At 43.5% G+C, this 27,385-nt stretch overlaps 1 long non-coding RNA gene across 1 annotated transcript; it reads right to left on the bottom strand.

Moving 5' to 3' along the window:
* Positions 1 to 2,948: 2,948 nt before the first annotated feature.
* Positions 2,949 to 15,008, bottom strand: LOC142142627 (uncharacterized). Its single transcript, XR_012689248.1, has 3 exons — positions 14,926 to 15,008; positions 3,386 to 3,490; positions 2,949 to 3,278 (listed from the first exon to the last, which is right to left on the bottom strand). It is a non-coding gene; the product is annotated as an uncharacterized LOC142142627 (long non-coding RNA).
* Between the last annotated feature and the right edge of the window lie 12,377 nt (positions 15,009 to 27,385).

Genomic DNA, 27,385 nt, shown 5'->3' on the forward strand with positions numbered 1-27,385 from the left:
TTACATTTTTAGTTGATCATTGTAGCAGGACAGAGCTCTGAAATAAAAACTGTACTGTCTATATTGGACAGTTGTTAGTGATGATATCACAGGATTAACGCTGCTATTGGATAAATTTTTGCAATGGATTGTGGTTATTGAAGGTTATTAGAACAACCACTGCATAATCAGGACAAAGTAAAGTCCTTCCCATGACCGACCCAAACCACGGCCTGGTTTGCCCAAACCTAAACAGAGTCAGTCTAACCACGCCCACATTATTATTAAACCACGCCCTCTTTTCCATAGCCCCTTCTGAGACCAAGAATCAGACAACCCCTTTTTGAGTTCGACCATCGGGACAGTCCTGCCAAAATCGGGACTATAATCATTATCGCAGATTTGTAAGGCACCACAGTGCTCCACAGCGCCGTTCAGTAGGGAAAACAGTACATACATAAAACAGGGACATACAAGGTAGACAAAATAAACGCAGACATGAAAACAAAGGGTATGGAGGACCCTGATCATTAGACAGCTTACATTCTAAAGGGAAGAGGGCACAGCTGAAACAAGAGTAGCGAGTGTGGTTCAAAGTGGCCATTGGAACAGTTGTGAGGGTGCATTAGTGTGAATAGTGTTATCGGGGATAAGGTCACCTCGAAAAATTAGATGGGTTTTCAAAGAGCTTCTATAGGGTTGAAGGGAAGTTTTAAAGGTTTGAATATTGAGATTTATGGTACACTGAATCTTGATGTTGCTATAGGCCAGTGTTGGCTAACCTGTGACACTCAAGGTGTTGTGAAACTACAAGTCCCAGCATGCTTTGCCAATATTTAGCAGCTTATTGCTTGAAGGGTAAGCTGGGACTTGTAGTTTCACAACACCTGGAGTGTCACCTGTTAGCCAACACTGCTATAGGCTGTCGTTCCCCCTACTACAACTACTTTTTAACAAAATACAAAGCCAGAAAACTGCTACCTGAAATCACAAAATTTTAATTTAAATCAAGAACTAAGCACTTTCAGAGCTGTGTGGAACTGTATTGTGCTGGCAAAGCACTTTCTAATGATAAAAGAGACATAGGGACCTCATGAATTTCTGTAACGCTGAATTATTTTTTTTGCCATACATGAGGTGATAGTTTACATTGCTTTTTTTATATACCCTTTTCATTCTGTGCTGGAACAAAACAAGCCTTAATGTCATTGTAATTTGTTTGTGTAGCAGCCCTAGTTTACGTTACACATCTGTTTCCAATATTACATTTAAACAAACTTATAGACACCTGTCAGACTTAACCCACCTTCTACCTTACACCACACAGCCGCATCTTCTACACTTGTTATTCTGTAATGAAACGGATGTTTGGATGGCACATGTAGCAGTGTGTACAAATTAGCCCCTATTTCCTGTGTGGTCAATAACAAAACGTTAGGCCATCAGTCTTCAACAGTTTACAGATAGCGCATATTAAATGACAAACACATGTAGAGTCCCATAGCCGTATTGGTGAATTTACTTCCCAAATAAACTTCACAATGTAAATTTTAGTAATGTAAATTATTACGATTTGTAAGCTGAAATCGATATAGACGTTGCTGTGACTATCCCTAGATCCTAATTTTAAACATATGGAAGCTATCGGTAGACCCCAGTGTGCTAGGACAATGTTTCTTTAGGTTAACATGTATCATCTGCCATTTAATTGTTCTGTTTATAGCGGAACTATTTATATCTACAACAACGAGTGCTTTTAATTAGTGTCTTATGCCAGCGGAACGTGTTGAAAAAAGACACTGACACAAATCTGGCTCAGAATGAAAAACTCTCCATGAACTTATATGATGCTGCCAAGACATTCCAATGTCGCAGGTAGCAGTAAGTGGTCTTTGTGAGCTATGTAACATGACTGTTTTTTCAGTGTGACGCTCACAGGTCTCTTATATGATGGGTAGGTGGAATGTCAACAAAATAGTGCAAAGTCTCTCTGGTTTAGCTCATGAACTCAGTATTTAATGTTTTTTTAAACTATTGGTACTGGAAACTACAAAGTTAGAAAACAAATGAGGTCATGTTTTTAGGGTGTGTACAAAGACCGTCTCACACCATGCTATTTCAAACGTAACCACGTTGTGATCATTTAATATTTCTAAGTACAAGCATTGAGTTGACATCTCCGACACACTTATACTGTCCAAAACCTCATAGTTCTTCTTCTTCTGATACACCTTTATTTTTATGCTAATAATTTTCAGGTTATTACTTTATCAAGACCTTGAGAGTGGACCATGAATTCACTAAGAACTAAAGATATTGCTCTGTACTTGCAAGATCACTGGTTCCTAGTGCATTAGTTAGTGGCCTAGTGGTTAGCACTTCTACCTCTCAGCACTGGGGTCATGAGTTCGATTCCCGACCATGGTCTTATCTGTGTGGAGTTTGTATGTTCTCCCCGTGGATGCGTGGGTTTCCTCCAGGTGCTCCGGTTTCCTCCCACACTCCAAAAACATACTGGTAGGTTAATTGGCTGCTCTCTAAATTGACCCTAGTCTCTCTCTGTCTGTGTGTGTCTGTCTGTCTGTCTGTCTGTGTGTGTGAATTTAGACTGTAAAGCTCCAATGGGGCAGGGACTGATGTGAGTGAGTTTTTTGTACAGCGCTGCGGAATTAGTGGCGCTATATAAATAACTGATGATGATGCTTTCTGTTAAATATTGGTTCAGACCACAGAATGGCTGCCTAAATTGAAGGTAAGTTATGAAATTCACCCCCGACACATCAAAACACCAAAGTTCAGCCCAATACGTATCATATATCCCCTCCACACCCAGGTACAGTCTCTGTAAAGGGGGAGAGGTGGAAAAGCCTTTAGAAGTCAGACTGTTGCACATTAGGGCAAATCCTCTTAAATCCCTTAAGCTTGCTAAAAATTTGTTACCTGACATAGCTGCCTCAGTTTGCCTTGATATTGTCACACCCCTATCTTGTACATATGTTAATACTTCCTTTGGAACCCTCATCATCCCAGTTTTACCTTCTATCAAGGGTGGTATTTTCCAGAGTAATGTTGAGGGAATTGAAACTCTTGTCAGCCACATGGTAGCACCTCATTGGGCGAGAACTGAGGCCATCCAATCAGGTGCTACCATCTCACCAATGCAGTTTGAAAATTTTCCTTGGTTCTGACGACCATACAACCATCGGTAGGCGGTAACTCAGCAGTAGCAGAGGTCCCAGGCGAGTGACCCTTGTAATTCTGAAAGAGTGTGGGGGAGTTCTCTTTCCAAAATCATACATCTGAAATACAGGGATATTCAGGCTAGAAAAATGCAGCATTCACAAGTGTCCATGTGTCATGGTACTATAGCTCAATTAAGTCCTCCCTGACCCCATAATTTACTCACTCTTAGGGATAAGGTCAATTTTCTGAATATCAGGCTGATACTGCTGGAGAATGGAGGTAACAGGCAGCTTCCTGGGCTGTAGGGGATGTTCTTTACACACAGCAGCTGGAAGCAGTTAGGATATTAACATCTGGCAAGAATGTCGCAGAATAATTTATTCTCATCCATTAAAAAAAAGGCTTTCTTTTGTTATCACAACAATAAGCTTCACTTTTTTTTATCCTTAGCTTCAATCTGTACAATTCTTAATTCTTGTTGCTTTTCCGGGGTTAAAGAAATGCTAATAAAAATATTATGGATAAAAGAACAACCAAATCATTAGAGGATACAAACCACACATGTTACTTCTCCTAACACCCATTTATTGTATTCTGTGTTTAGTCCCTACAGCATTTATATCTCTAAAACCATTCTATCTATCTATCTATCTATCTATCTATCTATCTCATATCTATCTATCTATCTATCTATCTATCTATCTATCTATCTCATATCTATCTATCTATCTATCTATCTCATATCTATCTATCTATCTATCTATCTATCTATCTATCTATCTATCTATATATCTATCTACCCATCTATCTATCTATCTATCTATCTCATATCTATCTATCTCATATCTATCTATCTATATATCTATCTATCTATCTACCCATCTATCTATCTTTCTATCTATCTATCTATATATCTATCTATCTATCTATCTAATATCTATCTCATATCTATCTATCTCATATCTATCTATCTATCTATCTATCTATCTATCTATCTATCTATCTCATATCTATCTTATATCTATCTATCTATCTATCTATCTATCTATCTATCTATCTCATATTTATCTATATATCTATATATCTATCTATCTCATATCATCTATATATCTCAAAATATATCTATCTATCTATATATCTCGTATCTATCTCATATCTATCTATCTATTATATCTATCTATCTCAATATCTATCTATCTATCTCATATCTATCTATATATCTCAAAATATATCTATCTATCTAATCTATCTATCTATCTATCTCAATATCTAACTATCTATCTCATATCTATCTATATATCTATCTATCTATCTATCTATCTATCTATCTATCTATCTATCTATCTATCTATCTATCTTCTCATATCTATCTATCTTCTCATATCTATCTATCTAGCTATCTATCTATCTATCTATCTATCCATCTCATATCTATCTATCTATCTAACTATCTATCTTCTCATATCTATCTATCTATCTCATATCTATCTATCTATCTATCTCATGTATATCTATCTATCCATCTATCTCATATCTGCCTATATATCTCAACATATATATCTATCTATCTGATATCTATCTCATATCTATCTATCTATCTATCTATCTATCTATCTATCTATCTCATATCTATCTATCTATCTCATATCTATCTATCTATCTATCTATCTATCTATCTATCTATCTATCTATCTATATATCTATCTACCCATCTATCTATCTATCTATCTATCTATCTCATATCTATCTATCTATCTCATATCTATCTATCTATCTATCTATCTATCTATCTATCTATCTACCCATCTATCTATCTTTCTATCTATCTATCTATATATCTATCTATCTATCTATCTAATATCTATCTCATATCTATCTATCTCATATCTATCTATCTATCTATCTATCTATCTATCTATCTATCTATCTCATATCTATCTTATATCTATCTATCTATCTATCTATCTATCTATCTCATATTTATCTATATATCTATATATCTATCTATCTCATATCATCTATATATCTCAAAATATATCGATCTATCTATATATCTCGTATCTATCTCATATCTATCTATCTATTATATCTATCTATCTCAATATCTATCTATCTATCTCATATCTATCTATATATCTCAAAATATATCTATCTATCTAATCTATCTATCTATCTATCTCAATATCTAACTATCTATCTCATATCTATCTATATATCTATCTATCTATCTATCTATCTATCTATCTATCTTCTCATATCTATCTATCTTCTCATATCTATCTATCTAGCTATCTAGCTATCTATCTATCTATCTATCTATCCATCTCATATCTATCTATCTATCTAACTATCTATCTTCTCATATCTATCCATCTATCTCATATCTGCCTATATATCTCAACATATATATCTATCTATCTGATATCTATCTCATATCTATCTATCTATCTCATATCTATCTATCTATCTATCTATCTCATATCTATCTATATCTCAACATATATATCTATCTAAAACAAAATAAGTGGGAGGGAGCGCCACATAGTATAATACTGTAGTCAACAATATGTGCTGCTGGTAACACAACTGGATAGCCAAAGACACAATCACCCTACGTTCTCATTAAGAAATGTAAAGTCTTCCAGTTAGAGTTTAAAGAATAAGATCCAGTTTAGAAATGAACCTAACTGACCGGGGTTGAAAGGGTTTCTGGATGAGTAACGATTCCAGTAAAAAGGAACACATGCTGTAATAATTGCTTGGAGGTAAATTAATATTCATCATAAGTTGATATCCATCATCTACAGTAGTTATACCAGTGATGTTGTGTCCCTGTATTTTAGCTCCAGCCATAAAAGTTTATATCTTCCTTTTCAAATATATTATGTTGTTTTAAGAATATCAATTACCTAGTGCATTCTAGAATGTACGTAAGCTAGAGTGCCATCCACACAAAGTAGCTGTCTTGTATTGAAGAGGCCAGGACATTCTATTCAGCCTGTGCCAACTTCTGCCCTAGCTGGCAGACACTCTCAGCTTGCTATTGTTTGAATGAGCATTAGTCATGACCCCTCTATAAACTATTTCCACTTCATAAATACCATGGGACACAATTCGACCAGCAGAACCCATATTAACTTTTTAGAACTCCCCCTGCTCCCAGAGGGCATGGTCAATGTTTTCAGGAGACTTCAACCTCGAGGGTTCAATTGCCCCATATTTTTCCTATTTATCTAGTGAATGACAATAATATCACCAACAGGGAATGTTACAAAATCCCGAATGAGATAATCCATTGTTGCTACTCAGAGGGAAAAAACTCTGGAATCCAAGGCTTGGCCTATGCATCGCAAGGTCTCAAAAGTGGCTTAATGACAAATGTATGTGTCTTGGATGTATAGGCCTGCATAGAACATCATAGAATACTTGCATCCCCTTTTCTCTTAATCTGGCCCTCAAGGTGTTTAAGGTGTACAATTTTTTCTGATTTTCTCCAAAACATCTGATAGAATGGATCTCTTATAGGACTTATAGGGACAGAGATACTGGGCCTGATTCATTAAGGATCTTAACTTGAGAAACTTCTTATTTTAGTCTCCTGGACAAAACCATGTTACAATGCAAGGGGTGCAAATTAGTTTTCTGTTTTGCACATAAGTTAAATACTGACTGTTTTTTCATGTAGCACACAAATACTTGATAGCTTATTTGTACACTGAAATTTAAAGTTGATATTTGTGTGCTACATGAAAAAACAGTCAGTATTTAACTTATGTGCAAAACAGAAAACTAATTTGCACCCCTTGCATTGTAACATGGTTTTGTCCAGGAGACTTAAATAAGAAGTTTCTCAAGTTAAGATCCTTAATGAATCAGGCCCAGTATCCTCTCAGATGTCCAGATAAGGACTTTCAGGATGACAAGTCAGAGAGGTGGACCTGAAGGCAAAGTGCAGCTTGGAGTTCAACGATCTCGTTCTACTGCAAAGCAGTGAAAAATGGTTGCAGAAGGCATTAGTTCCTAAAGAAGACTTTCCGCAACTATTGTTCTGGAGCTGACCTCTCACCGCTCTCTGGCAGTCATATTATTCTGACATTGATGCATCTGCTATGGTTCTATAGCATTCTCAGCACGAGCTATGAGCACTTTCACTTATTATTATTGTCATTAACAATTTTTATATTGTGCAAGCATATTCCAATTGGGAACCAACACAATAATAAAACAAAATTAGTTATTAATTGACAAGTAAAAGGGGGCCCTGCTTGCCACAGAATGCGTACAGCCCCAAAAAAGGTCTGTGATCGTGAATGGGAGCTAGTGATGAGTGTGGATGAGAGAAGCACATCTTGGTGTAATGGAGGGGTTGAGACGGGAGATATTTTTTGAAGAGGTGTATACTGGTGCAGTTTTATTTTTGACTTTGTATGTTAGTAGAAGTATTTTATATTGGATCTGGTAAATTACTGGTAACCAATGTAAGGACTGATAGAGTGGAGTAGCAATTGAAAAACATTTTATAAATGTTCTGGCCACAGATTTTAGGGGTGAAAATCTTGTTTGACGAAGACCAGTAATTGAAGAATTGCAATAGTCAATGCCGGAGATGATGAGTGCATGAATTAAACTTCTTGCTGTGTCTTGTATGAAATTCGTGCATATTCTGGAAATCTTTCTTAGGTGTAAATAACAGGTTTTGTATACAGAATGGATGTGGGGAACAAAGGACAATTTTGAGCCAAGGATGACATTTACGTAGGCTGCCAACGGAAATAAAGATGACAGGTAGGTAGCTTCTGTTGGCTTGTTGGAATATTATTATCTCAGTTTTTGAAAGATTCATCTTGAGATGACGAGAGGACATCCAAGATTAAATAGCAGAAAGACAGCTAGTAACACGGGCTAACACTGGACTACCACTGATGGCAAAAGATCCAAAGATGATGGATAAATTTGGTTATCATCCGCTTGAAGATGATACTGTAATCCTAAAAGGCTTATTAGTTTTCCAAGTGAAATGGTGTAGAGAGAGCAGAGTAGAGGGCCTAGGACTGAGCCTTATAGTACTCTAACTTATAGAGGAAGTGGATAGGAGGTGGATTTATAGAAAAGAACACTGAGTGATTTGATAAAGTAGGATTAGAACCAGGACAGGAAATCATTCTGAGGACCTAGGAAAAATAGTGTTTGTGTGAGAAGTGAGCAGGGCCGGACTGGCCATCTGGCACTTCTGGCAAATACGCCAGAAGGGCCGATGGCTATATGGGCCGGCCCGACTCCTCCTGTCTTCATGGTAGCTGGTTCCTCCCCGGGAACCAGCTACCTCTGTTGCGCTCCTTCCCCCGTTGCACTTACAAGCAATCAGTTTCCAGATTTTTTTTTTTCTGAATGGGGGTAGCGGGGGTGCCGCGATTTTCAGGGGAGGGGGGGTCGCGGGGGTGCCGCAATTTTCGGGGGAGGGGAGGTCGCGGGGGTGCCGCGATTTTTTCGGGGGGGGGGGGGGGGTGCCGCAAGTTGCGCTCGGGGATCACCAGTGTGAGAGAGCCAGGGGGTAGGGGCTGCTAGGGGAGTGGGTGAGAGAGCAAGGGGGTGCTGGGAGAGGGGGTGAAAGCCAAAGGGGAAGGGGGTGCTGGGAGAGGGGGTGAGAGATCCAAAGGGGAAGGGGGTGCTGGGAGAGGGGATGAGATCCGAAGGAGAAGGGGGTGCTGGGAGAGGGGATGAGAGATCCAAAGGGGAAGGGGTGCTGGGAGAGGGGATGAGAGACCCGAAAGGGGTGCTGGGAGAGGGGGTGAGAGAGCAAGGGGGTGCTGGGAGAGGGGGTGAAAGCCAAAGGGGAAGGGGGTGCTGGGAGAGGGGGTGAGAGAGCCAGGGGGTGCTGGGAGAGGGGATGAGAGATCCAAAGGGGAAGGGGGTGCTGGGAGAGGGGATGTGAGATCCAAAGGGGAAGTGGGTGCTGGGAGAGAGGATGAGAGATCCAAAGGGGAAGGGGTGCTGGGAGAGGGGAATGAGAGACCCAAAAGGGGTGCTGGGAGAGGGGGTAAGAGAGCAAGGGGGTGCTGGGAGAGGGGGTGAAAGCCAAAGGGGAAGGGGGTGCTGGGAGAGGGGGTGAGAGAGCCAGGGGGTGCTGGGAGAGGGGATGAGAGATCCAAAGGGGAAGGGGGTGCTGGGAGAGGGGATGCGAGATCCAAAGGGGAAGGGGGTGCTGGGAGAGGGGATGAGAGATCCAAAGGGGAAGGGGTTGCTGGGAGAGGGGATGAGAGATCCAAAGGGGAGGGGGGTGCTGGGAGAGGGGATGAGAGATCCGAAGGGGGTGCTGGGAAAGGGGATGAGAGAGCCAAAGGGGAAGGGGGTGCTGGGAGAGGGGATGCGAGATCCAAAGGGGAAGGGGGTGCTGGGAGAGGGGATGAGAGATCCAAAGGGGAAGGGGTTGCTGGGAGAGGGGATGAGAGATCCAAAGGGGAAGGGGGTGCTGGGAGAGGGAATGAGAGATCCGAAGGGGGTGCTGGGAGAGGGGATGAGAGAGCCGAAGGGGGTGCTGGGAGAGGGGATAAGAGAGCCAAAGGGGAAGGGGGTGCTGGGAGAGGGGATGAGAGAGCCGAAGGGGGTGCTGGGAAAGGGGATGAGAGAGCCAAAGGGGAAGGGGGTGCTGGGAGAGGGGATGCGAGATCCAAAGGGGAAGGGGGTGCTGGGAGAGGGGATGAGAGATCCACAGGGGAAGGGGTTGCTGGGAGAGGGGATGAGAGATCCAAAGGGGAAGGGGGTGCTGGGAGAGGGGATGAGAGATCCGAAGGGGAAGGGGGTGCTGGGAGAGGGGATGCGAGATCCAAAGGGGAAGGGGGTGCTGGGAGAGGGGATGAGAGATCCAAAGGGGAAGGGGTTGCTGGGAGAGGGGATGAGAGATCCAAAGGGGAAGGGGGTGCTGGGAGAGGGGATGAGAGATCCGAAGGGGGTGCTGGGAGAGGGGGTGAGAGAGCCAGGGGGTGCTAGGAGAGGGAATGAGAGATCCAAAGGGGAAGGGGGTGCTGGGAGAGGGGATGCGAGATCCAAAGGGGAAGGGGGTGCTGGGAGAGGGGATGAGAGATCCAAAGGGGAAGGGGTTGCTGGGAGAGGGGATGAGAGATCCAAAGGGGAAGGGGGTGCTGGGAGAGGGGATGAGAGATCCGAAGGGGGTGCTGGGAGAGGGGATGAGAGAGCCGAAGGGGGTGCTGGGAGAGGGGATGAGAGAGCCAAAAGGGAAGGGGGTGCTGGGAGAGGGGATGAGAGAGCCAAAGGGGAAGGGGGTGCTGTGAGAGAGCTAGGGGGTAGGGGGTGCTGGAAGAGGGATGAGAGAGCCAGGGGGTAGGGAAGTGCTGGGAGAGGGGGTGATAGAGCCAGGGGGTAGGGGGTGCTGGGAGAGGGGGTGAGAGAGCCAAGGGGTAGGGGGTGCTGGTAGAGAGGGTGAGAGAGCCAGGGAGTGCTGGGAGAGGGGTGAGAGAGCCAGGGGGTAGGGGCACTGGAAGAGGGGGTGAGAGAGCCAGGGGGAAGGGTGTGCAGGAAGAGGGAGTGAGAGAGCCAGGGAGGTAGTGGGTGCAGGAAGAGGGGTGAGAAAGCCAGGGAGGTAGGGGGTGCAGGAAGAGGGGTGAGAGAGCCAGGGAGGTAGGGGGTGCAGGAAGAGGGGTGAGAAAGCCAGGGGGTAGAGGGTGCAGGAAGACGTGTGAGAGAGCCAGGGGGTAGAAGGTGTAGGAAGACGTGTGAGTGCCAGGGGGGTAGTCAGTGCAGGAAGACGTGTGAGAGTGCCAGGGGAGAAGGTGTTGCAGGAAGACGTGTGAGAGTGCCAGGAGAGAAGGTGGTGCAGGAAGACGTGTGAGAGAGCCAGGGGAGAAGGTGGTGCAGGGGATTAAGTGAGAGGGACAAAGGAAAAGATGGTGCAGCGGCATAGTTAAAAGAAAGTGTCAAGGGAGAGACATCTTAAGAATGGGAATGTCAGGGATACAGCCCTCATAAAACACAAGTAGTAATAAAGAATAGGAATGCACAGAGGGGAAAAATTCACTTATATTTTCCATACCCCCACTTCTAAATTTCCGCTTCGACCACTACCCTCTGTTCCTGTTCCCGACTGCCTGTGAGCTGACAGCTGCTGATCCCTCCTCGCCCAGCGCACCCAGTAGGAGAACAGAACACAGGATGCCATAATCAGGTAAGCTCAAATATTTTCTCGTGTGCAATGTGTTTTTAACCATCCTTTCTTGAACTGGGGGCACTACTGTGTATCCAATGACGTTTAAAACACTATGTATTGCTCATTATTGCACTGTAATGTTTCTTGCATCTTTATCTGTACAAAGATTTTTAATTAAGAGGAAAAAACACTGCTTGTCATAAATTTTATCTGATTGTGTCAATATATCTATTTATGTTTGCATTGTAAAAGCTGCTCCTGGGACTTACACACTTAGTATCTGATATGCTGTACAATTTTTATTTGTGAATGAGTTTTTGTCTGGGCACTACTAATGATTTCTGGGCACTACTAATGATTTCTGGGCACTACTATGGCATAATGTTATTTGCGGTCACTATTATGGCATAATATGACCTTGGGGCACTACGATGTGGCATAATATGAACTGGGCGCACTATGGTGTGGCATAATATGAATTTCTGCCATATTATCTTCTCTGACATTTTGCTGTAGATGGAAATACTTTTAATGTGGCCTTGTGGGTTCAAATGATCATTCAATAGTTATGTGTTTTTTTTTTAGATATATGTTAGAGTTGAAAATTCTGCCATTACTATTTAATTGAGGGAAAAGGGTACCTGTTACCTATATGTGTGTAAGTACTCTGTTGTTGATATCTTGTGGGAGATTTGAAAAAAGCAAAACATTGGTTTCCTACAGTGGCGCCTGTATAATTGGTGGTATAGCTGTAGTATAGGGTTGTGTGGTGGCAGCAATGTTCTAGTGTGTTTGGGGCTTAGTATTGTTAATAAGTAGGAGAGGGTATTGCTGTAATGTGGGGTTGATGCTGGTTGCTGTAATGTGGGGAGGTGATGCTGGAAGCTGTAATGTGGGGGGTGATGCTGGATGCTGTAATGTGGGAGGTTATGCTGGTTGCTGTAATGTGGGGGATGATGCTGGTTGCTGTAATGTGGGGGGGATGCCTGTTGCTGTAATGTGGGGGTGATGCTGGTTGCTGTAATGTGGGGGATGATGCTGGTTGCTGTAATGTGGGGGATGATGCTGGTTGCTGTAATGTGGGGGTGATGCTGGTTGCTGTAATGCAGGGGGTGATGCCGGTTGCTGTAATGTGGGGGGTGATGCTGGACGCTGTAATATGGGGGTCATGCTGGATGCTGTAATGTGGGAGGTGATGGCGGTTGTTGTAATGTGGGGTGTGATGCTGGTTGCTGTAATGTGGGGGTGATGCTGGTTGCTGTAATGTGGGGGTGATGCTGGTTGCTGTAATGTGGGGGGTGATGCTGGTTGCTGTAATGTGGGGGGTGATGCTGGTTGCTGTAATGTGGGGGTGATGCTGGTTGCTGTAATGTGGGGAGTGATGCTGGACGCTGTAATGTGGGGGGTCATGCTGGATGCTGTAATGTGGGAAGTGATGCTGGGTGCTGTAATGTGGGGGGTCATGCTGGATGCTGTAATGTGGGGGTCATGCTGGATGCTGTAATGTGGGAGGTGATGCTGGTTGCTGTAATGTGGGGGGTGATGCTGGATGCTGTAATGTGGGAGGTGATGCTGGACGCTGTAATGTGGGGGGTCATGCTGGATGCTGTAATGTGGAAAGTGATGCCTGTTGTTGTAATGTGGGGGGTGATGCCGGTTGCTGTAATGTGGGGGGTGATGCTGGTTGCTGTAATGTGGGGGGTGATGCCGGTTGCTGCAATGGGGGAGGTGATGCTGGACGCTGTAATGTAGGGGTTCATGCTGGATGCTGTAATGTGGGGGTGATGCTGGTTGCTGTAATGTGGGATGTGATGCTGGACGCTGTAATGTGGGGGGTGATGCTGGTTGCTGTAATGTGGGGGGGATGCCTGTTGCTGTAATGTGGGGATGATGCTGGTTGCTGTAATGTGGGGATGATGCTGGTTGCTGTAATGTGGGGGGGATGCTGGTTGCTGTAATGTGGTGGGGATGCCTGTTGCTGTAATGTGGGGGGTGATGCCGGTTGCTGTAATGGGGGAGGTGATGCTGGTTGCTGTAATGTGGGGGTCATGCTGGATGCTGTAATGTGGGGGGTGATGCTGGTTGCTGTAATGGGGGAGGTGATGCTGGACGCTGTAATGTGGGGGGTCATGCTGGATGCTGTAATGTGGGGGTGATGCTGGACGCTGTAATGTGGGGATGATGCTGGATGCTGTAATGTGGGGGGGATGCTGGTTGCTGTAATGTGGGAGGTGATGCTGGACGCTGTAATGTGGGGGGTCATGCTGGATGCTGTAATGTGGAAAGTGATGCCTGTTGTTGTAATGTGGGGGGTGATGCCGGTTGCTGTAATGTGGGGGGTGATGCTGGTTGCTGTAATGTGGGGGGTGATGCCGGTTGCTGCAATGGGGGAGGTGATGCTGGACGCTGTAATGTAGGGGTTCATGCTGGATGCTGTAATGTGGGGGTGATGCTGGTTGCTGTAATGTGGGATGTGATGCTGGACGCTGTAATGTGGGGGGTGATGCTGGTTGCTGTAATGTGGGGGGGATGCCTGTTGCTGTAATGTGGGGATGATGCTGGTTGCTGTAATGTGGGGATGATGCTGGTTGCTGTAATGTGGGGGGGATGCTGGTTGCTGTAATGTGGTGGGGATGCCTGTTGCTGTAATGTGGGGGGTGATGCCGGTTGCTGTAATGGGGGAGGTGATGCTGGTTGCTGTAATGTGGGGGTCATGCTGGATGCTGTAATGTGGGGGGTGATGCTGGTTGCTGTAATGGGGGAGGTGATGCTGGACGCTGTAATGTGGGGGGTCATGCTGGATGCTGTAATGTGGGGGTGATGCTGGACGCTGTAATGTGGGGATGATGCTGGATGCTGTAATGTGGGGGGGATGCTGGTTGCTGTAATGGGGGAGGTGATGCTGGTTGCTGTAATGTGGGGGGTGATGCTGGATGCTGTAATGTGGGGGGTGATGCTGGATGCTGTAATGTGGGGGTGATGCTGGACGCTGTAATGTGGGGATGATGCTGGACGCTGTAATGTGGGGGGTCATGCTGGATGCTGTAATGTGGGGGTGATGCTGGACGCTGTAATGTGGGGATGATGCTGGATGCTGTAATGTGGGGGGGATGCCTGTTGCTGTAATGTGGGGATGATGCTGGTTGCTGTAATGTGGGGGTGATTGATGTAATATGAGTGTGTGTGCGAGGTTATTTATTGCTATAATTTGGGTACTAATAATGTATTGTCATGGTATTTATTGATGTAATTGAGGTGCTAACAATGTAATGTTGAGGGTCATTAGGAGAAATAAATACCCCCCTCACACAAACACTCACACTACATCATATTGTACAGCACCAGCAACGCGCACTGCGCCAGCATCAGTGTGCAACAATATAGTGCATGGAGCCCACAACACGTGGGCCTGTGTGCTATAAATGCCAGGGCTGATTTTTAGTCCCAGTCCGGCCCTGGAAGTGAGTGATCAACAGTGTCAAATGCAGCAGAGAGGACCAGGACAATTTAAAGTGAGTAATGTCCTCTTGATATAGCGGCCATCAAATCATCAGCCACATTATCAATCTTAGCAGTGAGACAGTTTGAAATGAAGTAATTACCGTGAAGATTGCAGCAGCATCTAGGTGAGCAGTGGAGGCTTCCATGGATCAGGTGTCAGTCAGTATTATTATATTCATTCTCGCCTCCTTTGAGTTTCTGTAGATGGGACAGAATTGCGGCTAATACAGTTATTATTATTATTATTACCATTTATTTATATAGCACCACTAACTCTGCAGCGCTGTACAGAGAACTCACTCACATCAGTCCCTGCCCCATTGGGGCTTACAGTCTAAATTCCCTAACATAGACACAGACAAAGATTAGGGTCAATTTGATAGCAGCTAATAAGATAAGATAAGGCCATGGTTGGGAATTGAACTCATAACACCAGTACTGTAAGGCAGAAGTGCCACCGTGCTGTTGTATTAATTCGGAGATAAGTATTAACAAGTAGACCTAAGGCCCATTTAACATCATAGAGGATGTTACACATAAGGAGGGACGGGGAATATCATTGTGATGCATGTCAGTGTTTATGATAGAAGCTCAGTCTCCAAAGGTCATTTACTGAAGACATACAATCACTAAATCAGGATAACCATTCAGGCAAAAGAAAATGTAGTTATCCTTGGACAGACAGGATGTGACATGTTCTGTGATGCTAGCAGCGGCTTCATCATCATCATTTATTTATATAGCGCCACTAATTCCGCAGTGCTGTACAGAGAACTCCTTCACATCAGTCCCTGCCCCATTGGAGCTTACAGTCTAAGTTCCCTAATATAGACACAAACTCACACAGACAAAAAGGGAGATAGACAGACAGGGAGACAGACAGACAGAGACTAGGGTCAATTTTGATAGCAGCCAATACCTAGCAGTATATTTTTGAAGTGTGGGAGGAAACCGGAGCACCCGGAGGAAACCCATGCAAACACAGGGAGAACATACAAACTCCACCCAGATAAGACCATGGTCGGGAATCTAACTCATGACCCCAGTGCTTTTAGGCAGAAGTGCTAACCACTAGGCCACTGTGCTTAAAACCAAGGTTTTACTAGACCCTAATGTAATGTGATTCCGACGGATCCAACGGGCACAGGGGCTGAGCTAAGGTAAGTACAGTCAATTGAAAAGATATGTACTCAGAAAAAAGCCTTAGTGCCCACATAAAAGAAGTCTAAAAGTTATTTTGATGAGTAAAACAACAATTTTTCAGCAACTAAATTGACGCAGAGTGAAAAGAAATTGTGTAACGTGTGATTTTGGCAGGGGCCCCTAGCAATGAAAGGGTCAAATGAAATAAAGAAAGGTAAATTCTAAACATGAGTATCATCATTTCTGTTAATAATCCATATCTCTCTGCCATGTACTCGCACAAGGTGATCAAAGCAGTGCTTGATACCAGCAGACTCATGTTTCAAATCAATTCCCCACATTGATCTCGTGTTCATAAATTTTAGTGCTGTTTTATTTATAAATGTCTTATTTGAGACTTAGAATGAACTCGCTTTAAGTGACTGTTTTCCATTAGGAGGCGTATTTTGTAATTCTACATATTGATCTAGAGCTAATGTTAAGCAGGTGTAGAGACTACCTGCGGTGCAATAAATTATACCAAGACTGATGGCATTTCACAAAAATACTTTATATACTGATCGTCTCCAAGGGAGCACTGGCATAGAAGCAGGAGTGAGATTGTCCCTCATTATCCCCCCAGGACAGGGAGGGTAGACTCTGGGAGACTGATGGGGATTACTTCAGTGTTGTCATTCGTGCACAGTCATGTGTCTCTATTGCTTATATGATAGTCTGGCAATCATTGTCTCAGAGGCCCACACCAGCAGATTTACACACAAGACTTCAGGATTGGACATAGGTGCTGCTTTGCTTACTCTGGCTACCTATACATTCCTATCCAGCCATTGTTTCTTAGTCCACAAAAAATAGGGATAACAACAATATCCAGGGACACATCTTTAAAAACTGGGACTGTCCCTTGAAATTAGGGAGGGTTTTCAACTATACCTCTGCTGTCCAGCTGCATGCTCTGAGGTCACTTCTAGAGGTAGTACTGTCATCAGGGCCGAATTGAGAGAATGGAGGCCCCTGGGCTAAGGGGGCCACCATTTCCGTGTGAGGCCCTTACCCCCCCGAGATCCGCCTTCCCCCCTGTGAGCCACCCACCACCCTTCCCCACGCACTCAACTTTTTCTGTTCTCCTCCTGTCACTGTAGTCCTTCTGCGTCACGCTGTATGTGCCTCACTGAGTAGATCACTGAGCGCCGCGTAAGGACTACAGTGACAGTGCTCAGCAGCATTGATCAATAATGCCACTGAGCACTGTCAAGGGCCCCCTGGATGCCCGAGGCCCCTGGTCTGTATCCCAGTTAGACCTCGGGCTAATCTGGCCCTTACTGTCATTAAGGACTAATAGTACCCTGCACTGAGGCGCTATGCATGCCGGAGTCCATTATACAAGCAGCTCCCTAAACTGCGCTAATCCGAGTGGCAGGAGCTGTCTGCCAGGGGCCAATGACAGCTTTCCCTGAATGTATGTGGACAGAGCAGGCCAATATCTCAGTACTGCAGAGGGAGTCAATCTGTGGCTCTGCAGCACTTGTCGAACAAAGCCCAGTATTCCCTGTCAGGGGATCTGCTACTTATAGTTTTACAATACCTGGAGAGCTAACAGCCAGAAAGCCTACTTCTGACTACGCATTATATTCTGGCCCTCCGAGCGGTGGAATCCATTGTAAACCAGACACCAGATGGGAAGATAAGATGTATGCTATTGGTGGCACGGCGGCACAGAGGTTAGCATTGCAGCATCACAGCACTGGGGTCATTGGTTCGATTGCAAGCAGGGTCCTATCTCTGTGATGTTTGTATGGCTTTCCTCCCGGAGCTCAGGTTTCCTGCCACATCCCAAAGACATACTGGTTGGTTAATTTGCTTATGAGAAAAGAATGTGACCTTGTGTCTGTGTGGTAGGAAATATAGAATAGAAGCATCACCGGGGCAGGGACTGGTGGTAACCTAGGGTAGAGAATATGAGACATGTATTCTGCGATGCTAGCAGTGGCTTAATATCAAGGTTTTACTAGACCCTAATGCAATGTAAATCTGACGGAGAAGGTGGGCACAGGGGCTCAGCTAAGGTAAGTACAGTCAATTAAAAAGAATAGGAACTTCTAGAAAAAAGCCTTAGTGCCCCACACAAAAGAAGTCTAAAAGTTATTTTGATGAGTAAAACAACAATTTTTAGCAACTAAATTGATGCAGAGTGAAAATAAATTGTGTAACCTCCTGACATGTGATTTTGACAGGGGCCCTAGCAATGAAAGGGTCAAATGAAATAAAGAAAGGTAAATTCTAAACATAAGTATCATCATTTCTGTACTGAATTCTAACCACATCAATGGGATTCTCTTTTATATACTTGCCATCAGATTACAGGGTTTATATTATATACTAGCCACCATTATATGGACTTGTTGTCTATACTTGCCACCAAACTGGGGTCTCTAGTGTACGCAAGCAATCAAAAAACGTGTGTGCCAAACAAAATTGAAAAAATAAAAATAAACAAAAAAGAATTAATAACAAAGGAAGAGTAACAGTCACAAATTGTCAATACAATGTTTTGCAGATAAATACATTAGAACTGACTGCAATATTAGTATATTAATAATACAATATTGGGATAATTCTCAAACTGTAAATGATCTTGAACAGAAATGTATTTTGTGACATCCAAGGAAAATATATTTAAATATTTAGACACCATATAAAGACACAAAGTCATAAGCCAAATTCATTTATGCAGGTCACTGAAGGTGACTGCTAATAGTCTTATAAATAATAGGGGATACATTATTTATTATACTACACAAGCTTCAATTTGGAACAAGGCTTGCATGAGGTAATCCTCATACTTCTGTATTTCCGTGTGTTTTGTCACTGCTAAAGGTTATGGTTTCCACATCGGAACGCATGAAAATGGGTCATGTGACAAGGGGTCAGGATGTATGTCTTAAGGATTCACGCACAGCGTCACGAGTACAAAAAGTGATGATAATATACAGTATATATATATATATATATATATATATATATATATATATATATATATATGTATATATATATAGTATATATATATTTTTTACAACAATTCTTTTCTTTTTTTTATTAAGTGACCCTGATATCAAAGTGTGACATTGCAACATGGATATTCTGGTTGTCATCATCATCATCATTTATCTATTTATATAGCGGCACTAATTCCACAGCGCTGTACAGAGAACTCACTCACATCAGTCCCTGCCTCATTGGAGCTTATAGTCTAAATTCCCTAACATACACAGACACACACAGACAGACTAAAGTCAATTTGATAGCAACTAATTAACCTACCAGTACGTTTTTGAAGTATGGGAGGAAACCGGAGCACCCGGAGGAAGCCCACGCAAACACAGGGAGAACATACAAACTGCACACAGATAAGGCCATGGTCGGGAATTGAACTCATGACCCTAGTGCTTTGAGGTAAAAGGCTAACCACTAAGCCACCGGGCTGCTCACAAATTAAAGATTAAAACTGCTTATTAATTAAACAAGTCACTTTCTAAATTTAAATAAAATTTCCTTTATATATTATTTTTCATTGCTTATTAATAAAATAAGTCATCTGGATAGTGAAATCTCACTGACAGGGTAATGACAGTCTAATAATATGAGAAGAAGCTTGAAAAACCACTGGGCAATTCTCATTCTCTATTTTGGGTTGGAGGTGAGCAATCTTCTGTGTACGGGATGTAGTCATTCTGGTGACAGTGAATATGTCAATAGTTATACTGTTGACACCAGAATGGTGACAGTGTAATTCATACTTGCCAACTCTCCTGGAATGTCTGAGAGACTTCCAAATTGCGGGTAGGTCTCTCGGACTCCTGGGACAGAAGGAAGTGGGCAGAATTAGTGCTGCAATGAAGCGATTCTCAGGGAATGGCGTCACTTTGGCCTTGTCCCCGCTGTAAAATGACGCATATGTGTTATTACATCATTGGGCGTGGCCAAAAAAACCTGTTATTCGTCAAGCCACGCCCCCTTCACCCATATCCCCTCAGAAAGTTGACAAGTATTGTGCAAATGTCGACATATTAATTCTAATGACATGTTTAAAATGGTGACATTGGGACTGTCGACCGTTGTAATGTCAACAGTCACAATGTCGACATTCAAAGGATGGAGTCCCGCTACCATAATGACAACCATCCTCATGCTAGTCAGCACGGGGCTGGATTCCCTTGAGAGATGGGGCAAAAAACAAAAATGGACCTCCCCCCTAGGGGTACCCATATCCAGTGCTAAAAGCACTAGGGCTCTTCCCACCTCCTGCCACTGGACAACGGAAACAATTCTCATGGCTCTGTTTACAACAGTGAGCTTGATACTAAAGGAAAACACTCGACTAGTCACAGTTACTCCAAACGAACATGTTTTATAGTAAGTAACGATAAGGGTGCCCGTGCAGCACGAAAGCAAGAGTCTCCTCTAGACCAGCGGAGGAAGGAGGCTCAGTTATGATACATGCTGAAGCTCAGTTATGGTTGCCAGTAGCTGCTTTAAGATTTCTAAAGTGACTGGTTTGTGTTTTGTTTTTCTGCCTTCTGCTCTCTCTCTTTGTTCCATTCATCATCATCATCATCACCATTTATTTATATAGCGCCACTAATTCCGCAGCGCTGTACAGAGAACTCACTCACATCAGTCCCTGTCCCATTGGAGCTTACAGTCTAAATTCCCTAACACACACAGAAGGACACACAGACAGACAGACTAGGGTGAATTTTGTTAGCAGCCAATTAACCTACCAGCATGTTTTTGGAGTGTGGGAGGAAACCGGAGCACCCGGAGGAAACCCGCGCAAACACAGGGAGAACATACAAACTCCTCACAGATGAGGCTGGGAATTGAACTCCTGACCCCAGTGCTGTAAGGCAGAAGTGCTAACCCCTTAGCCACCGTGCTTCCATTGGTACTAAACTATCGGCAGCTGCTCAGAAATGTCAGTCATGAATGACTGCTTTTTATTTGGAGGCTGATAATACTGATGCCTAAAAACAGCCACCTGCACTTTCTTCATCAGCAATTACAATTATTATTCTGCTATCTTATGCATCATGTGCTTCTTCGCCTCTTAGATTGCAAGCTCCTTTGTACAGGACCATCTTTACCTTCTGTTTCATGTCACTGTATGTAATTTGTTTGTGTCTTGTTATGATCCTCTCAATGTACAGTGCGTCTTCATATGTCAGCGCTTTATAAATTAAAAAAAATAATAAAAATATAATATTATTAGGGCAGCACTTATTTTTCATCCTACAATGAAGTCCACACAGTTTAGAAATAAAAACAGTCTATGAGCCGTATCAGAAATGCCCAATATCTGGAATACAGGCTCAACAAACAAACGTAAACACTTCAAATTTCTGAAAAGCTGGAAGATTGCTTTGGCAGAGAGAAAAGGGGAAAATCAAGTAGGAGAACGGAACATTATATATAACAACATTTCAAAATGTTCCTACAACTTTGGATATACAAAGCAACCATAGAAAATGCCTTGAAAAACTGCACCGCTACCACCTGATTGGGAATGTGAAATTGTTCCAGTGGGTGTAATGAACCGAGACATTTTCTGCAGTAGAAAATTTGAAGAGATTGTGTTAGCAATCTGAGAATGCAACATTCATTATTACAGCTACCACAATATAGAGTTACGTACCTGCAGAATTGTATTAGATTTGTCTTTGTAATAGGGATCATCTGCTAAGAGACAGCACATTGCAGATTTCAGCATCTTGTTTGGCCCCAATGGTCCTGGATTTGCATAATGTCACCTCTTTGGCTATTTGGACAATTAATTCGGGGTAGTCAGCATATCAATGCTGACTACCCCTACAAGACTCACCCCGATGTCTAAACACCGAAGGGCTCCTTCCCGACGAGGCTGCAGGATGACTGATGTGCCCACCGACTTCAAGCAATCACAAGGAATGAGGGGGTAATGCAAGTATGTGGCCATGGACAATGTACCACGCTTTGTAAAGTACATTGTCCATGGCCGCATACTTGCATTACCCCCTCAACAGCACCGATAACAGCGTTGTGGTTCCAAGTGACGTCATCAAGTCACGCCGGCTTCTTCATTCATCGTGATTTCTTGCAGTTGGTGGGTACATCAGTCATCCTGCAGCCTCGTCGGGAAGGAGTCCTTCAGTGAGAAGACATTGGGGAAAGTCTTGTCGGAATAATCAGCATCATTATTCCGTACCCCACCCATTCATTTATCCATTTGCTTACATCAAGAGATGAGCAATATTTTCAAAACTATTCTGCAGAATATTTGCCAACTTTTTACCCTCATCATCATCATCATTAATTATAGAGACCCAGGAAATTCCGTAACGCTACACAGTAATAAAACAATACTGGGTAGTACAGCCAGAAAGAGAGATAAGAGGGCCATGCTCGCAAGTTTACAAGCTTTTTACCAGGCTAAGGTGTTTGAGAAGAGCCCTTCTCCTGGTCAAGCTGGATGAAGGTTCCTCACCCTGGCCAAGTAGCCTGAAAATCACTTCCCCATGCCATGCTGTTTAAAACTCCTTTGCTGCAACTTCCCTTATCTTAGCTAGATAAATCTCCTTCCCAAAAAAACTTAATCTGGGAAGGGGGTTTCCAGACAACTCACAGGAGTGGGGGGAGTGCCAGGGTCCATTTCCTAGGGAATTAACCTTTCAAATAGGTTGGCTAGGGGGGGGAGCTTTATGGACAGCTGTCTCTCCCCGCACAAGCAAACAGCTTCATCCTGAGGAGGGAAGAAGGTTGAATGAATAGCATTAGCCCTGGTAGGTATCCTTCAAACCCAAGGAGAGCAGGTCTGCTCTCAGCCCAGAAGAGTGCGTATTGAGACAGTTTTGAAAATTCCCCTTATCTCTACTTCGAATACACCCAGTGACGAAAAAAAACTGTTCCAGGATTCCGCCCGGCGAATGTCCTCTCAACTTTCGCTGATCCTCCAATCAAAATGAATCCCTAATGAAGGACTGTGGAACAGGGACCCTGGACACCTTGATGCTGGTAGGAACAGTCAATGTAAATAAACTGTTAACTAAGAAAGCAAGATATCCACTATCAAACTAGCATGCTATACACTTAGCTTAAGTTAGCATCAAAGTACACATACTGAGATACACAAACTGGGGCAACTTGACCAGTGACTTCAGTAACTCACTTGTCCCTTTTTTTCCATTGCCACGGGTACTACTACCGACTTGGCTGTAGTCAAGCTCAGATGTCTCCCTGTACTAGCAAGTGAGACATCTGACATTGTTTGTGTTCCCACATGGCTGTTGTTCATGGAATCCGCTCCTCCCTCCAATCACATTGATCCAGCAGGAATCAAAATCTCCAACCAGCACAGACTCTCTTTCTCCCGTGGGGTAAGTACACTATAGTTTTCTGGTACCAGGTTTGTACTCATCATAAAAGGATTCCTAATGGTTGACTTAATCATAAGGAGATAGCTCTTGGCAATTGGAGTAACCTGTACTTCACTCCCCTCACCTCTATGGGTTTCCTGCTGATTTGGCTCCACTGAGACTGACTGTTGGTCTGAGAAACAATACTTAGTGAACAAAGGTAACAATGGTCAAATAAGACTTGTGAAGGGGTTGGACTTGATTAACTTTAACATCGGAGTGGAAAATTGTTTTCTTTTCCTGAAAGTCTTGGGCAGATACAAATTAGTCAAACCAACTGCTGATGCCATAAAAACAAGAAATACCATTTGCAGTGCCGGCGGACACGATGGCCCGCACATGTGCGTGAATGTCAGGGATTGATAAAGCTCTGCTCACATCACATTGACCAAGGGAGCAAGGAAAAGGTGACAGGGTAGAAGAATGACTTTAAGCTGGCAGTTGAAGCATGGTGGTTCGTCCCTGTCAGTGGTGAAACCTGTAAGTCGGTCAGGGAAGAACCCTGTCATGTTGTAAGCAGAAGAAGTCCTGTGAGCCTCTGAAAAAAACCAGCACTTGAGGAAACAGCCGGGAGAGACAGAAGAGTATCAGCTGTGACAGGAGGCAGAGCCCGATTAGACTTGTCAACCCTGTCCTGTGAGAGGAGCAGCTGAAATTTCAGTATGAGAGGTCTGAGGAGAAAACCAAATCTAAATGGATAAGTAACCCCTGTTTATTTATTATTTTATGGGACTGTGTAATTTGAATCTTGTTATTAGGTAGATAGGGACTTGGTGGAGAGGCCCGAAGACAATTTGTACACACCTTTGCAGGACTGTGATAAACTATCAGGGGTAGTGAAATATAGTTAGGGATCAGAGACTGAGATATATTGTGAACATCTGCAATAAACAACCATAATTTACCTCAGATAAGTGATATTCATTACAGGGAAGTTGTCACGGTTGGCTTATAGGAAATTGTTCCCTAGGCTCTGCTGGACATGGCTTAGCCCACCCACAGGCACAAAGTCTAACAGGCAGGTGGTCTTTACCAGGAACCCCCGCAAGGAGGTGTGGACTTAGCGGCACCAAACCTGCAGGTCACGGTCCTGTGAGTGGGTGAACAGCAGAACAGTGTGGAGGAGTCAAGTAACACGGGTAGAGATTAGAGCCCACCGGTAAATGGTATGGAAACAGGAACACTAGAGATAAGACTGATGGGCAGCGACAAATGAGGCACAAGGAGAATAGATGTCCTGTGGTACAACAAGGAAAAGCAGAGGCTGTCACAATGGTGTATCCAATGGTGATTGGTAGAGATACTGGAACAGCTGGAGTTCAGCACTAGAGTTATGCTGAGCACACGGGGAAGCAGAGGTAACTGGGGAGAACAGGAAATGAGTCACCAAGGCAGTTGCGGTTCACAGTGGTAGCGGTCAGAGAACTGGAACTGTCACGATGAAGTACATGAAAAGAGAGTATAGTGATACTGGAGCAGCAATAGTTCAATACAGCAGGAGACTGAGAGCAAACTGAAGTGGCAGAGGTAACTCGTAGCAACAACTGATGAGGCACAGTAGTAGCGGCGGTTCTGAGTGATAGCGGTGAGAGAACTGAAGCTGTCACGATGTGGTACAGGTGAGATGGTATTAGCAGTACTGGAACAGCAAAAGTTCAACACAGCCAGAGACTGAGAGCAGACTGCAGTTGCGGAGGTAACTCGTGGTAACAGCTGATGAGTCACAATAATAGTAGCGGCTCTGAGCAGTAGCGATGAGAGAACCGGAGCTGTCACGATGAAGTACACTGGAGATGGTAATAATAGTACTGGAGCAGCGATGGTTCAACACAGACCACAAACTGAGAGCAGGCTGGAATAGCGGGGATCCACAAGGAGGACAGGAACCAGAAACACAGGCTGCAGGAAGTGGGCTTGAAGAACAGGCATCAGACAGGTGAACCCAGGAGGTTTAAATAGTGCTCCAGAAATGCTCAGCCAATGACAAGAGGGAGGAGGTCCAGAAGTGCAATAGACTTGCACCTGTGCCGAACTGAGTATAGCTGAATGAATGAATGAATGAAGTTTGTCTGTCGCTAGAAAATGGCAGTTTCCAGATAAATGAAATGCGGGTAACGGGACAGGTACTAATTGCGGGACCGAAGCGTTACAGAAGTACAGAGGAGCGATAGCTCACTGCAGGACTGGGCCTGTGTAATAGGACGAGACAAGGAGGAAAGTGTGTACACTAATTCTTCAAGTCATATTCTGCCGGGATAAAGACAGAACAGAGATTGTGCTTATTGGAAGAGTGAGGGAAACTACAGACTGTCACCAATAAAAGAGATTTATGTTTGAAAAAGTTACGGGAAAATGACACCAGTGACTTTATTCTGGAGCCTTTTCTACCATAGTCTACTGTTTCTGGGATAGAGAAGTGGAGAGATATTTGCTTGTAATTAATTTCCTCATAAGACCACTTAAATGCATTTTATTGCTAAATATGGCTATATTGGTGTATAACATGTTAAGTTAGTGGATATGTGTTGAGTTTAGAATGTACTATTGCTAGATATTATTACAGTTGGAGAATAAATGCAAGTAAGCATTTAAGGTAGAGGTACCTCTTGGCTAGGTTAAGTTATTGCATTGTATTCTTGTACATTCACTATATTTCATCTGTTTTAAATGAATACTTTGAAAATACAGTTTATATAAGAGATATTCTATTTTGGCATATGTAAAGTCTAATTAGACATGAAAATCCTTTGAGAGCATGCGCCCAATCAATAAAAGTGCTGGCGTGGCTTTCAAAGACCAATTTGCCTATAGTTGTCTCTTTCTGTGTGTGCCTGTGGTTTTCTTAGTAGAGGGTTGATGGTTCCTTGGTCTCCCTCTGGTGTTGCTTGTCAAAAACACTACCCAACGAAGAGCCTACTGCACTTAGACCAAGGTGGAGGCACTAGGCTAACTGAGAATAGAAGCAAAGGAAACACCAGAGGTCACAATACACTTTACATAGACACTCAGCTGGTCTACGGGAAAGGGGGTGCTACACATTTAGTACATAAATAGAAATAGGAACAGAACTTTGCAGTACCCAAATGGTAGTTCAGGATGAGCTTAATCATTATTTTCAAAGACCTTTTCCCAGTCTCTCCCCCATTTCTGCCCTTGTTTATTATCAGTATAGAGGGACCTGTCCACCGACCAAGCAAATAAGTAACGTAGTCCGAGCCAAGCGGGCCCTAGACTCTAACACTATAAAGCAATTCAAACTGAGAGAACCCAGTGGATTTCCTTGGCACCTCTCTATACGCAAAGAAGAGCTGTTGAAGAGAACCTAACCAGTCTCTATCTTCTGAATTTAAATAGATCTGCAGAAGGTGCTTTAGAGTCTCGATGAACTGTTCACACAGTCCATTCATTTGGGGATGGTAAGGTGTAGTGTGGAGTGGTCTCACTCAGAATTTCCTCCAAAGGGAGCCTCCGGTCCTCTGGCATGTCACATTTTGGCCTGGCTAAAAGAAGATACATTGTAACTGCTCCCCAGTTCTTTGGAGCCCTAATTGGTGAATCAACTACATAAACAATGGTAGTGCGAAAAACATGATAGTAGCATGCAAGTACGCTGGCTGGTGACTGAAGGAATTGGGGGCGAAAGGGAGGAGAAGTAGAGAGTTGATGTTTACTTGGGTTGAACTTAAAATAAGAATGGATGTACGGTGTTCAGGGGTGGTTCGGCCTCATAATTCATCCAAGAGGATCACGTGCCTTGGAAACTATTAGACAAATTATGTAAAAAGGCAGTGATGCGCTCCATACAATAAGTTAGCCAAATACTGTTAATTGTGACGTATAATGAAGGGGGATTATCGTTTTTCCAATTGGAGCAATTTGACATTTAGCTGCGTTCAGAATATGTCTTATCAGTTTTTGGGAATGTTACGATGTGTCTGGGAATGACCTAAGTAGAAGGCAGTAGAATGGGGAA

The sequence above is a fragment of the Mixophyes fleayi genome, chromosome 3, assembly GCF_038048845.1.
Source record: "Mixophyes fleayi isolate aMixFle1 chromosome 3, aMixFle1.hap1, whole genome shotgun sequence".
NCBI classification, from domain to species: Eukaryota; Metazoa; Chordata; class Amphibia; order Anura; family Limnodynastidae; genus Mixophyes; species Mixophyes fleayi.